This window comes from Lynx rufus, unplaced genomic scaffold, assembly GCF_022079265.1.
Source record: "Lynx rufus isolate CCGP_SWC_20201006 ecotype Redwood Valley unplaced genomic scaffold, mLynRuf1.p SCAF_3, whole genome shotgun sequence".
NCBI lineage: Eukaryota > Metazoa > Chordata > Mammalia > Carnivora > Felidae > Lynx > Lynx rufus.
In genome coordinates this window covers 180,001,449-180,015,510 of record NW_025814845.1, presented here as the reverse complement: position 1 = coordinate 180,015,510, position 14,062 = coordinate 180,001,449, and positions in this window count along the sequence as shown.

The window sequence follows — 14,062 nt, the reverse complement described above, 5'->3', positions numbered from 1 at the left end:
TCATCTTTCCCCTATTTGCTTTCACAGATCAGATTCTCTGAAGGAAGAGCCTGAGACAGAGTTTGGGGGCAAAATATTTTTTTTAAATATATTTTTTTCAACGTTTTTATTTATTTTTTTTGGGACAGAGAGAGACAGAGCATGAACGGGGGAGGGGCAGAGACTGAGGGAGACACAGAATCGGAAACAGGCTCCAGGCTCCGAGCCATCCGCCCAGAGCCCGACGCGGGGCTCGAACTCACGGACCGCGAGATCGTGACCTGGCTGAAGTCGGACGCTTAACCGACTGCGCCACCCAGGCGCCCCGGGGGCAAAATCTTTATTAGGGATTAATACCTGTGAAAGAAAGATGGACAAAGCCAAAGTGGAGAGAAGACAAATGATGAGAGAGGCCTAAGTCTCTCCCAGTGACACAGACCTTTCCAGAGTGTTGGCTCCGAGAGTTTCTGCACTGGGATTTTATTCCACAATCCACGCCATCCAGATCAGTGAAAGACATGATCTCGGGGAGGTAGCTCTTTGTACTGACCAGACCTTGAAAAGGCTGATGGTTGGAGACTGTCTGAAGAGTATCATTTCTACAGCTGGGCAACAGTCATGCCTGACCTGTTGGCTGTATTTGTTTCCTAAAAATATATATTTAAGAAATGCAGCCGTTTCAATAACATGGATTTGGGAGGCAGAAAAACAAGAATATGAGTCCCCAAACCTTCTAGTTACTAAGTAATTTGCTCTGGGTGCATTATTTAATTGCTTCAAGCCTCCTCCAATTCACATGTCCAAAAAATGATTACACACACTTATTTGAGTTGTTATGAGGTTTTTGATGAGAACAGGAATGCAGATTTCTTTGAATATTGCTGATATACAATAGGACTTAAATCAACGCCCATATCCTCAGCCATCTTAACACATTAAATATTGGGGACTAGCCTCTCTTTCTCAAGGTATTATAATCTCTCCGCTTTCATGATATTGCATTTTCCTAGTTTTCCTGTAACTTCAGTGAATTCTTCTCCCGTATCTTTTTTTTCAGCCTTTTGAGCTATAATTGATATGTAACATTGCATAAATTTAAGGTGTACAACATAATGATTGATACACTTACACGTTGTGAAATGATTACATTCGGGTTACTTAACACTCCCATCACCTCACATAATTATCCTGTGTGTGTGTGTGTGTGTGTGTGTGTGTGTGTGTGTGTTTGTGGTGAGAATGTTCAGCAATGTTCAATTAAATAAAATGGTATTATTAACTACAGTCACCCTGCTGTATATTATATTAGATCCCCAGAACTTATTGATCTTATAACTAAAAGTTTATACCCTTTGACCAACATCTCCACACTTCCCATAATCCCATGACAACTACCATTCTATTTTGTTTCTATGAGTATAATTTTTTTTTTACATTCTACTTATCAGTGAGATTATACAGTATTTATCTTTCTCTGACTTATTTCACTTAGCATAATGCCCTCAAGGTGCATCTATGTTGTCTCAGATGTCAGGATTTCCTTCTTTCTCATGCATGAATAATATTCCATTGTATATATATACCACATCTTTGTCTATTCATATATTCATGTACAATTAGCTTGTTTCCGTATCTTGGCTCTTGTGAATAATGCTGAAATGAAGATGGGATTAAAAATACTTCTTCAAGATCTCGACTTCATTTCCTTTGGCTGTATACCCAAAAGTGCAAATTGCTGCATCACACAGTCCTTCTACTGTTTTCCATAGTGACTGTACCAATTTACATTCTCACTCACAGCACATAAGGGTTCCCTTTTCTCCACATCCTCACCAACACTTGTTATCTCTTTTCTTTTACATGATAGCCATTCTAACAGCTGAGACATGATATCTCATTATGATTTTGAATTGCATTTCCCTGATGGTTAGTAATGTTGAGCATCCTTCCATATGCCTGTTGGCCATTTGTATGTCTTTGGAAAAATGTCTATTCTAGGCATTTTTAATTAGATTTGTTTTTGCTTTTAAAGTGTATGAGTTCTTCATATATTTGAGAAGTAACTCCTTTTCACATATATGGCTTAAAATATTTTTTCTGGGGGTGCCTGGGTGACTCAGTTAAGTGTCCGACTCTTGATTTTGGCTTAGGTCATGATCTCACAGGTTTGAGATTGAGCCACCACCCACCCCTCCACCCCCCGCCGATCGGACTCTGCACTGACAGCATGGAGCCTGCTTGAGATTCTCTCTCTCCCTCTGTCTCTGCCCCTCCCCCACTCATGCTTGCTCTCTCTCAGAATAAATAAACATTACAATAATTTTTTTTTTAATTTTGCAGGATGCATTTTCGTTTTGTTGACTTTCTTTTGCAATACAAAAGCTTCTTAGTTTGGCGTAGTCCCACTGATTTATTTTTGCTTTTGTTGCTTATTTTTTGTGTCAGATCCAAAAAATTATTTGCAAGTCCAATGTCAAAGAGATTTTCTCCTATGTTTTCTTCTAGGAACTCTATGGTTTTAGGTTTAAGTCTGTATTTCATTTCAAGTTAATTTTTGTGAATAGTGTAAGACAGGGGTTCAATTTCATTCTCTTTCGTGTGATTAACCAGTTTTCCAAACACCATTTATTAAAGAAACTATCCTTTCTTCATTGAGCATATATGGCTGCCTTGTCAAATATTTATTGTGTGTGTGTGAGGGTCTATTTCTAGGCTCTCAATTCTCTTCCATTTGTCTCTTTGTCTTTTTATGCCAGTACCATACTGTAACTACTATAACTTTGTAGTATAGTTTCAACTCGGAAAGTGTGATGTCTGCGGCTTTGTTTTACTGTCTCAGGATTGCCTTGGCTCTTTGGGGTCTTCTGTGGTTCTATACCGTTTTAGGATTGTTTGTTCTAGTTCTTTGAAAAATGCCATTGGAACTTTGTTAGTGATTGCATTGAAGCTATGGATGGCTTTGGGTGGTACGGACATTTTAACAATATTAATTCTTCTGATCCATGAACATAGGGTATCTTTTCACTTATTTGTGTCTTTAATTTCTTTCAACAAAATCTGAGTTTTCATCATATAGCTCTTTAATTTCCCTGGTTAAATGTATTCCTAAGTGTTTTATTTTCTCAATGCTATTATAAATGGGATTGTTTTCTTGAATACTTTTTCATATATTTGGTGGGTGGTATGTAAGAAACAAAATGATTTTTGTTTGTTGATTTCTTTTTTAAAGCAACAATTTATTCTAGTTGTGATAACTGTAGGTCAACTAAGATGTTAGCTGACACAAGTTGTGTTTGCTTGAGTGACTTTGTCTCTAGCTGCACATTTAGCTGTAAATTTCATCCTGATATTCTCGGGATGAACTTATTTTAGTCCCAGATTGAAAGAGGTACAGCTCCCTGAGGCATATTTACTTTTTCATCAGTATAACAGATTTGCAAAAGATCAGTTCAACCCCACAAGCACACTTTTTTTTTTTTTTTTTTTTTACAAATCAAAACCACACTCAAATACCACCTCACACCTGTCAGAGTGGCTAAAATGAACAAATCAGGAGACTATAGATGTTGGAGAGGATGTGGAGAAACGGGAACCCTCTTGCACTGTTGGTGGGAAGGCAAACTGGTGCAGCCGCTCTGGAAAACGGTGTGGAGGTTCCTCAAAAAATTAAAAATAGATCTACCCTATGACCCAGCAATAGCACTGCTAGGAATTTACCCAAGGGATACAGGAGTGCTGATGCATAGGGGCGCTTGTACCCCAGTGTTCATAGCAGCACTCTCAACAATAGCCAAATTATGGAAAGAGCCTAAATGTCCATCACATGATGAATGGATAAAGAAATTGTGGTTTATATACTCAATGGAGTACTACGTGGCAATGAGAAAGAATGAAATATGGCTTTTTGTAGCAACGTGGATGGAACTGGAGAGTGTTATGCTAAGTGAAATAAATCATACAGGGAAAGACAATACCATATGTTTTCACTCTGATGTGGATCCTAAGAAACTTAACAGAAGACCATGGGGGAGAGGAAGGAAAAAAAAAAAAAAGGTTAGAGAGGGAGGGAATCAAAACATAAGACTCTTAAAAACTGTATGTTGATTGTTTTATTCTGCAGTAATACTGAATTTATTTATTAGTTCCAACAGTTTTTTGGAGTAGAATTTAGGATTTTCTAGATATGAAATCATATTATCTGAGACAATTATACTTCTTTTTCTGATCCTGATGCCTTTTATTTCTTCTTCTTGCCTAATTACTCAGAGTAAGATTTCCAGGACTTTGTTGAGTAGGAGTGGTGATAGTGGGCATGCTTGTCTTATTCCTGATCTTAGAGGAAGAGCTCTCAAATTTAGTCATTGAATGTGATGTTAGCTGTGGGCTTTCCTGTAGGGCAATATGTTGAGGTACATTCCTTCTGTACCTAAGTTGTTGAGAGTTTTTCTCATGAAGAGAAGTTGAATTTTGTGAAATGCTCTGTCTGCATCTATTGAGATGATCATGTGATTTTTATCTTTCATTCTATTAATATGGTGTATCACATTAATTAATTTGCATATGTTCAACCATCCTTGCATCTGAGGGTTATATCTCCTTGGGTCAGGGTGTAAATCTTTATAATGGACTGCTGAATTTTGTTTGAAATATTCTATTGAGAATGTTTATGTCTATGTTCATAAAAGATACTTTTCTATAGTTGTCTTTTCTTGTAGAGTCCTTACCTCACTTTGGTATCAGGATAATGCTGGCCTGGTAAAATGAATTTGTTCCTTTCTCTTCAATTTTTTGGGAAAAGTCCAAGAAGGATTGGTGTTAATTCTTCTTTAAACGTTTGGTAAAATTTGCCAGTGAAACCATGGGGTCCTGGCATTTCTTTGTTGGGACATTTTTGCTTACTGATTCAATCTCCTTATTAGTAATTGATATAGTTCAGATTTTCTATTTCTTCATGACTCATTCTTAGAAGGTTGTATGTTTATAGGAATGGAATATGCCCATTTCTTCTAATTGTCCAATTTGTTAATAAATAATTGCTCATAGCAGTGTCTTATGATCCTTCACGTTTCTGTAGTATCAGCTTTAATATCTCCCCTATTACTTCTGATTTTCTTTGAGTCTTCTCTCATTTTTTCTTATTCTAGCTCAAGGCTTGTCAATTTTATCTATTCTGAAAAGCAGCTCATAGGTTCATTGATCTTTTCTATTGTTTTCCTGGTTTCTACTTCATTTGTTTCTATTCTGATCTGCATTCTTTTCTGATAACCCTGGGCTTAGTTTGCTCTTCGTCTAGTTCCTTGAGGGATAAAGTTAGGTTGTTTATTTGAGATCTCTTTTTTTTTTTTCTTAATGTATACATTTATCAGCATAAGCTTCCTTCTTAGAACTGCTTTTACTATATCCCATAAGTTTTGTCATGTTTCCATTTTCATTTGTTTCAAGTTATTTATTTCCCTTTGATATCTTCTTTGACCTTTTAGTTGTTCAGGAGTGTGTTGTGTAATTTCCATGTATTTGTGAATTTTCCAGTTTTACTCCTGTGTTGATTTCTAGTTTCATACCATCATGATCAGAAAAAATATTTGGTATTACTTCAGTCTTCTTAAATGTGCTAAGACTTGTTATGTGACCTAACATATTACCTGTCTTGGGTAATGTTTCATGTGTTCTTAAGAGAAATCCATATATTCTGCTGCTATTGGATGGGATGTTTTGTATATGTCTGTTAATATCTATTTAGTCTAAAATGTAGTTCAAGTGCAATGTTTCCTGATGGTTACCTGTTTGGATAATGTATCTGCTGTCAAAGTGTGCTTTTGAAGTCCTCTACTATTATTGTGTTCTTGTCTACTTCCCCCTTCAAATTGGTTGGCATTGGCTTCATATATTTAGGGCTCCATTGTTGGGCACATTCACATTTACATTTGTTATAACCTTTTGATGAGTTGACCCTTTTATCATTATGTAATGACCTTATTTGTCTCTTGTTACAGTCTCTGGCTTAAAATCTATTTTGTCTAAGTATAGTTGCCCTTTTTTCTCTTTTGTTTTCCACTTGCATGAAATACCTTTTACCATCCGTTCACTTTGAGCCTAGGTGTTCCTTAAAGCTGAAGTGACTCTCTTGTAGGCACCATATAGTTTGGTGTGTTCTTTTTGTTTGTTTTTCATTCAGCTACTCTAGGTCATTTAATTGGATAATCCAATCCATTTATCTTGGCAATAATTACTGGTTGGTAAGAAGTTGCTAATGCCATCTTATGCTTTCTGGCTATTTTATAGTTGGCTTGCTCCTTTCTTGCTTGCTATCTTCATTTGAGAATTGATGATTTTCTAGTAGAATGCTTTGATTCCCTCTTTTTATCTTTTGTATATCTACTGTAATTTTTTTTCTTTGTTGTTATCACAGGCTTACATAAAAATCTTACAACAGTCCATTTAGTTTACTTTAGCTAAGCACCAACAACTTAACTTGAATTGCATTAAAAACTACCCTTTTGGGGCGCCTGGGTGGCTCAGTCGGTTAAGCGGCCGACTTCGGCTCAGGTCACGATCTCGCGGTCCGTGAGTTCGAGCCCCGCATGGGGTTCTGTGCTGACAGCTCGGAGCCCGGAGCCTGTTTTAGATTCTGTGTCTCCTTCTCTCTGACCCTCCCCGTTCATGCTCTGTCTCTCTCTGTCTCAAAAATAAATAAACGTTAAAAAAATTTTTTTAAAAAACTACCCTTTTGTTCTCTCCTTTTATGTTTTTGATTTCATAATTTATCTCTTTTTATATTATATATTTATAAATTTTTGTAGCTATGGTTATTTTTAATATTTTTGTCTTTCAATCTTTTTATGAGAGTTGAGTTGTTAACACACTAACATGCCACCATATTCAAATATTCTGAACTTGACTCAATACTTACCTTTACCAAGTATGTTTTATATGTTCATGAGTTTTTTTTGTCACTGATTAGCATCCTTGCATTTCAGCTTCAAGAACTCCCTCCAGCATTTTTTGTAAGGCAGTTCTAGTGATAATGAACTCCCTCAGCTTTTGTTTGTCCAGGAACATCTTTATTTCTCCTTCATTTCTGAAGGACAGCTTTGCTGGTTATAATATTCATAGTTGGCAGGTATTTTTCTTTCCAGCTTTGAATATATCATCCTATTCTCCCCTGGCCTGTAGACTTCTGCTAAGAAATCCATTTGATAGCCATCTGGGGGTCCCCTTAAAAGTTTCTTTTCTCTTTCCACTTTAAGATTCTCTCTTTTTCTTTTCTTTTTGACAGTTGTATTATGTTTTGGAGAGATATCTTTTGGTTAATTTTTTGGGGAGACTTGCTAGCTTCATAAACTTGATTGTCTAAATACCCACTTTTGAGATGTTTTCAGCTATTTTCCTGTGTGTGTAAGTTTTCTGCCCCCTTCTTCCTCTCTTCTCCTTCTGGGACTCCCATAATTCACAGATTATTTCTTTTGATGGTATCTTACACATAATTTAGGCTTTCTTTACTCTTCTGCGTTTTTTTCTTTGTTCTCCAACTGAACAATTCTGAAGGGTCTGTCCTCTGATTCATGAATTATTTCTTCTGCTTGACCTTTCTGATATTGATGTTACCTTGAATTTTTCATTTCATACATTGTATTCAGTTCCAGAATTTTTGTGTTTTTTTTAATGATTTCTATATCTCTGTTACGCTTACTCATTTTCATGTGTTGTTTTCCTGCTTTTGTTGTGTTATCTTGCTGTGTTTTCTTATAGCCCATTGAGCTTCTTTAAAACAGCTATCTTGAATCCTTTATTGGGTAAATTGCAGCTCTCCACATCTTGGGGTCGGTTACTAGAAAATTATTTTGATCTTTGTGATGTTATGTTTCCTTGATTATTTATGTTCCTCAAAGCCTTGCATTGCTGTTTTTGTATTTGGAGTAACAGTCACCTCCTTCAATCTTTAGTGACTCATTTTCCAAGAGAAATGCCTTCCATCAGCCCTGCAAGGGATTCTGAGACTTTTTCAGATCTTCCTTGAATATGCTGGTTCTACTTGCGCCCTCTATGGCATAATTCTCAAGCTTTATTCTTCTTCTCAGTCCTACAACTTATCAAACTTAAGTGTTGATGGCCTCCTTTTCATTTTCCCAGGGGTGATACTAAATGCTCAAATTTATGGTCTGTCTCTGACCCACAGATTTGGGCTAGCTTTCTGCTTATCACTGTTGGAAACATGCACAGCAAGCTGACTGCAGCATAGGAGGGTATGTGAGTAAGGTGCAGAGCATAGTGGGTGCTGTGGGCCAGTTGGGAGATTCATAGGTGAGGTATCCCAGTGCTTCATATGGAATGTTCCCAATGCACCAGGCTCACAGTTAGTAGGGTATTTCCCTTTCATATGTCTGAGCTCTGACTACTGTTCTCCTAGTTGTTCACCATTCACTAGTCGTGAACCTCAAAACTCAATGACCTAGTTGGGGTGAGAGAGAAATGGGCCTCTTTGCAGCCTCCCATATAACTGGAGAAGCTGGTCAGTCATACACTCTCACTTTCTTTTGTGGGGGAAAGTTTGGGATGAGAAGGATCTCTTTGCACTGAACTATGCCACCTGAGGGAAAGATGATATAGTAAAGTCAAACTGTGCCTCTTAGCCTCTCCAAAGCACCCAGTCTTATTTGTTTTATCTTTTTTCTCCAACAGTGTGATAAAACTTCTCTGTAGAATCCTGGACTTCCACAAAGTCTTTCTCATCCATGAGTGATTGTCTGAGTCAGTATTCTCTGGGTGTTCCTGGACCATGGTTAAGGGGGGCTGGAGTCAGTTCATGGGCCACTTCAGGGTCTACAGCCAGGGTCTTGACTCCTATGACCTGATTCAGGGAGATTCCTCCCTGACCCCTTGTTGGCTGATGCTGGAATCCACGGCTCCACAAAGGCACTTTTGGCCATGAATGGATGTCAAATTATTGTTGGTGGAGGATACCAGCAGGGACATATTTAGCCAAATTTCCAGTATCACTCCTTTTACCATTTTTTTACTCCTTTCCCTCTGGCTCAACAAAGTTTTTATTTTTCTTCAGCTCATTTCTTTCACTATATACTTTCTGTCTTATGTGGAAGCATGGTAGAGTGAGAGAACCTTGAGATTGGAGTCAGATGATACTAAGATGTAATCCTTGTTCTTACAGGGGGGCAGCCTTGGGGAAGTGGCTCCAATTTTCTGAATTCAGAAATTCTACATTTTTAGCTTTATTGTTTGTAAATTTAGTCTAACATTTGAATTAAATACTAAAAATACTGTATGAAGTATCTGTCATACACTAAGCACAAAAAATACTGTATGAAGTATACACCATACACTAAGCACAAAAAAGAGTATCAATAACATGAAAAATGATTATGAAAATACTTATGATAGCAATGATGATGATCAATAACATTCAGGCTAAAACTACCAACATTTGCCTTTTTCGAGATTGTTCTTGCTTGGCAGTCTCTAGAATAAATTATTGTAAGTGTCATTCCATACTTTCTACTGCCTATTGAACATCTGTACCTGACCATTTGGTTAATTAACACCTGTTACAAAGGTAATTCATTATTTTTATCTCTAAAATTGATTTTTCTCTCTATGGCAACATAGTTTTCTCAGTAATTTTTTTATTGAGGTAGAGTTGACACACGATGTTACATTAGTTTCAGGTATACAACATAGTTATTTGAAAGTCTATATATTATGCTATGCTCAACACAAGTATAACTATTATTTGTCATCATACAATGCTATTATAATACCATTGACTGTATTCCCTATGCTCTACATTTTATTCCTGTGACTTATTCATTCTATAACTGGAGCCTGTCTCTTCTGTTCCCCTTCATCCATTCTGGTCATCCCCCTAACTTCCTCTCCTCTGGCAACCATTAGTTTGTTCTCTGTATTTATGGTGTGTTTCTGCTTTTTGTTTGTTTCCTTGTTTGTTTGTTTTGTTTTAAATTCCACATATAAGTGAAATCATATGGCATTTGTCTTTGTCAGTCTGACTTATTTCACTTAGCATAATACCCACTAGGTCTATCTATGTTGTCGCAAATGGAAGATCTCAGTTTCATTCATTTTTATGGATCAGTAATATTGTGTGTGTGTGTGTGTGTGTGTGTGTGTGTGTGTGTGTGTATAATATCTTCTTTATTAATCTATCAAGGGACCCTTAGCTTATTTCCATATCTTGGCTACTGTAAATAATTCTGCAGTAAACATAGGAGTGTATATACCTTTTCAAATTAGAGCTTTTGTTTTCTCTAGGTAAATACCCAGAAATGGAAGTAATGGATTGTATGGTATTTCTGTTTTTAATTTTTTGAGGAAGCTTGATACTGTGATTTCCACAGTGATGGCACCAATTTACATTGCCAGCAATAGTGCAAGAGGGTTCCTTTTTCTCCACATCCTCACCAATATTTTCTATTTATTGTCTTTTTGATAATAGCCATTCTGACTATGAGGTATGAGGTGAAATTTCATTGTGGTTTTAATTTGCATTGCATTCCCCTGATGTTGAGCATCTTTTTATGTGTTTCTTGGCCATCTGTATGTCTTCTTTGGAAAAAATGTCTATTCAGATCCTCTGCTGATTTTTAATAAGATTATTTGAAATTTTTTCAGTGTTGAGTTGAATAAATTCTTTATGTATTTTGGATATTAACCCCTTATCCATTATATCATCTGCAAGTATTTTCTCCCACTTCATAGGTTGCCTTTTCATTTTGTTAATGGTTTTCTTCCCTATGAATAAGCTTTTTCATTTGGTATAATCTCAATAGTTTATTTTTGCTTTTGTTTCCCTTGCCTGAGGTGATACATGCAATTCTGTACAGTAATGAGAAACTGGCAGAAAGAAAAATTAAGAAAACAATCCCATTTACAATTATACCAAAAAGAATAAAATACCGAGGAATGAACTTAACCAAGGAGGTGAAAGGCCTGTACTCTGAAAATTATAAAACCTTAATAAAATAAATTGAATAGAACACAAATATATTTTATGGTCATGGACTGGAAGAATTAATATTGTTAGAATGTCCATAATACCCAAAGCAATCCAGAGATTCAGTGTAATCCTTATGAATATACTAACAGCATTTTTCACAGAACGAAAACTAGTCATCCTAAAACTTATATGGAACAATAAAAGACCTCAAATAGCCAAAGCAATCTTGAGAAGAACAAAGACGGTGCTATCACAACTCCAATTCCAAGATATATTACAAAGCTGTAGTAATCAAAAAAGTATGGTACTGGCACAAAAATGGACATGTAGATCGATGGAACAGAATACAGAGCCCCCAGAAATAAACCCACACTTAGATGGCTAATTAGTCTATGACAAAGGAAGCAAGAACGTACAGCGGAGAAAAGACTGTCTCTCTAATAAATGGCATTGGGAAACTGGACAATTACATGCAAAAGAATGAAAGTGGAGCACTTTCTTACACAAACATAAAGTGAAAATGGATTAAAGACCTAAATGTGAGACTTGAAACCCTAAAATTCCTAGAAGAAAACATAGGTGGTAATTTCTTTAACATCAACCTCAATGAATAATCTTAATAACTCATACCAATGGAAAGACACAGAATCTGACACAGGCTCCAGGTCAGAGCCATCAGCACATAGCCCCATGTGGGGCTCAAACTCATGGACCGCAGATCATGACCTGAGCTGAAGTAAAATGCTTAACTGACTGAGCCACCCAAGCGCCCCAGAGAAGCTGATAATTTTAAAAGTAAATGTATACCTGAAAATTTTTTGTGTTTCCACTTAAAAATAAGAAAGCCTAATGTTTAATGAACTTGCATAAAATAAACTAATAAACCAAGTATATAAGATTTCATTTACTTGAAACCCTGAGAAATTAACTACTTTTTTCTTCTTAATTGTTCACTTCTTTGTTTTGGTGTATATTTTGGGGTACATGGGTGGCTCAATGAGTTAAGCATCTGATCTTGATTTCAGCTCAGGTCATGATCTCATGGCTCATGAGATCAAGCCCTGCATTGGGCTCTGTGTTGACAGTGTGAACCCTGCATGGGATTGTCTTTATCCTCTCTCTCTCTCTGCTCCTCCCCTCTCTCTCTAAAATAAAATAAAATAAATAAAATAAAATAAAATAAAATAAAATAAAATAAAATGTTTATTTCACCTTTCCTGCTGATATAAAGTCTCAAGCCTCTTAACCTTTTACTAGAACAGTGACAGTGGTTAAATATTGTTAATTCAAACAACTTCTATGATGAAACCATAAATTGAAAATTAAGAAATGATGACAGAGGAACTGCTGAAATGCCGGTAAAGCAGAAACCTTCTAAAAATGTATTAATAGGTATAAACTAATCGAGAAAACAGAAAGGAAAACAGAACATGAAACATGAATTCTTCATAAAATTCCAACATGCTCTTATCTAAAGTCAAGCTCAAGAAGGTCTTTGTTCTGCACTACTTTCCTACTTCTGTCTTGATTTGCTCTATAATCTGGTGGTTACTTGTCGTGTACCACTATTTAAAATATCAGTTATTTTTCTAGACTGCAAAATGATGTTCACAGATATGTTTTTAGGTTAACCACTCTGTAAAGTCCATCTCTTGTGAAACTGCTTATGAATATTGTGTTCTTTAGTCATTTTTATCTGAACTTGTCTTTTTAAATTCTATTTATTTGATACTAAGAAATTGCCTACATTCTTAGAGCTATATTAGTCAAGTCTTCTACAAGAATGGACTTGTCATCCTGGATTCCAGATTCTGCTTCCTTCTCAGTTCCCCATTATCACATCCTGACTGTCATATTCCACTGAAATGATTTAGATTGTTTTCTCGGTCTTAGATCATTATAACTAGACTCACATTCTTGCTTGCCAATAGCTCTTTTTATCTGTGTTTAACACAATTTCTCTGGCTTCTTGCTTCTGTCCTTCAAACTTTGCCCTGCCTAGAAGCATGCAAATCAGGATAATTTCAGACCTGACTGTAACCCAAGGATCCTACAGTTGCCTCCTTGTTTTATGTGACATTTTTTCCAACTTGAATCTCTCCTACACACTGCTGTTGGTTTGAACTTCAAAAACAAAATATTCACCATAGTAATGCCCTACTCAAGAATTCACACTAGGTCCTATTAGCCTCTTGCATCCAGTAAAAATATTTGTACTATTTTATTTTTTTTTTTTAAATTTTTTTTTTTTTCAACGTTTATTTATTTTTGGGACAGAGAGAGACACAGCATGAACGGGGGAGGGGCAGAGAGAGAGGGAGACACAGAATCAGAAACAGGCTCCAGGCTCCGAGCCATCAGCCCAGAGCCTGACGCGGGGCTCGAACTCACGGACCGCGAGATCGTGACCTGGCTGAAGTCGGACGCTTAACCGACTGCGCCACCCAGGCGCCCCTGTACTATTTTAAAGGTCTCTAAAATCTGGCTTTGTTTTAACCATTCCATATTGAATTTTTGTGTGTGTGATTTTCCTCCTAAAATCCATCTAATTCAACGCCTTGCTTTTTTACACACTCTCCCCAACCCACCCCCATAAATCCTCTGTGACCTTGTCTAAGAATTCATTCTGCTCTTTACCCTGTTAGAATTCCCTTCCATCTTTTATCTATTTTTCACTTTCCTTCCAAGCCCAAAGACATAGTGCCAGCGCTTCCTCCTGTGTTATACTTTCCCTGATGGCTCAGCCTACATAATCTCTGTTTATTTTTATTTTTTTTAATTTTTTTTTTAATGTTTATTCTTGAGAGAGAGAGAGAGACAGAGCATGAGCAGGGGAAGGGCAGAGACAGAGGGAGACACAGAATCTGAAGCAGGTTCCAGGCTCTGAGGTGCCATCACAGAGCCCGACGCGGGGCTCGAACTCACAAGCCGTGAGATCATGACCTGAGCTAAAGCAGGACGCCCAACTGACTGAGCCACCCAGGTTCCCCTGTTCTTTTATTTTTTAATGTTTGTTTATTTTGGAGAGAGAGAGAGGGAGACACAGAATCTGAAAGGAGGCTCCAGGCTCTGAGCTGTCAGCACAGAGCCCCAAGCAGGGCTCAAACCCATGAA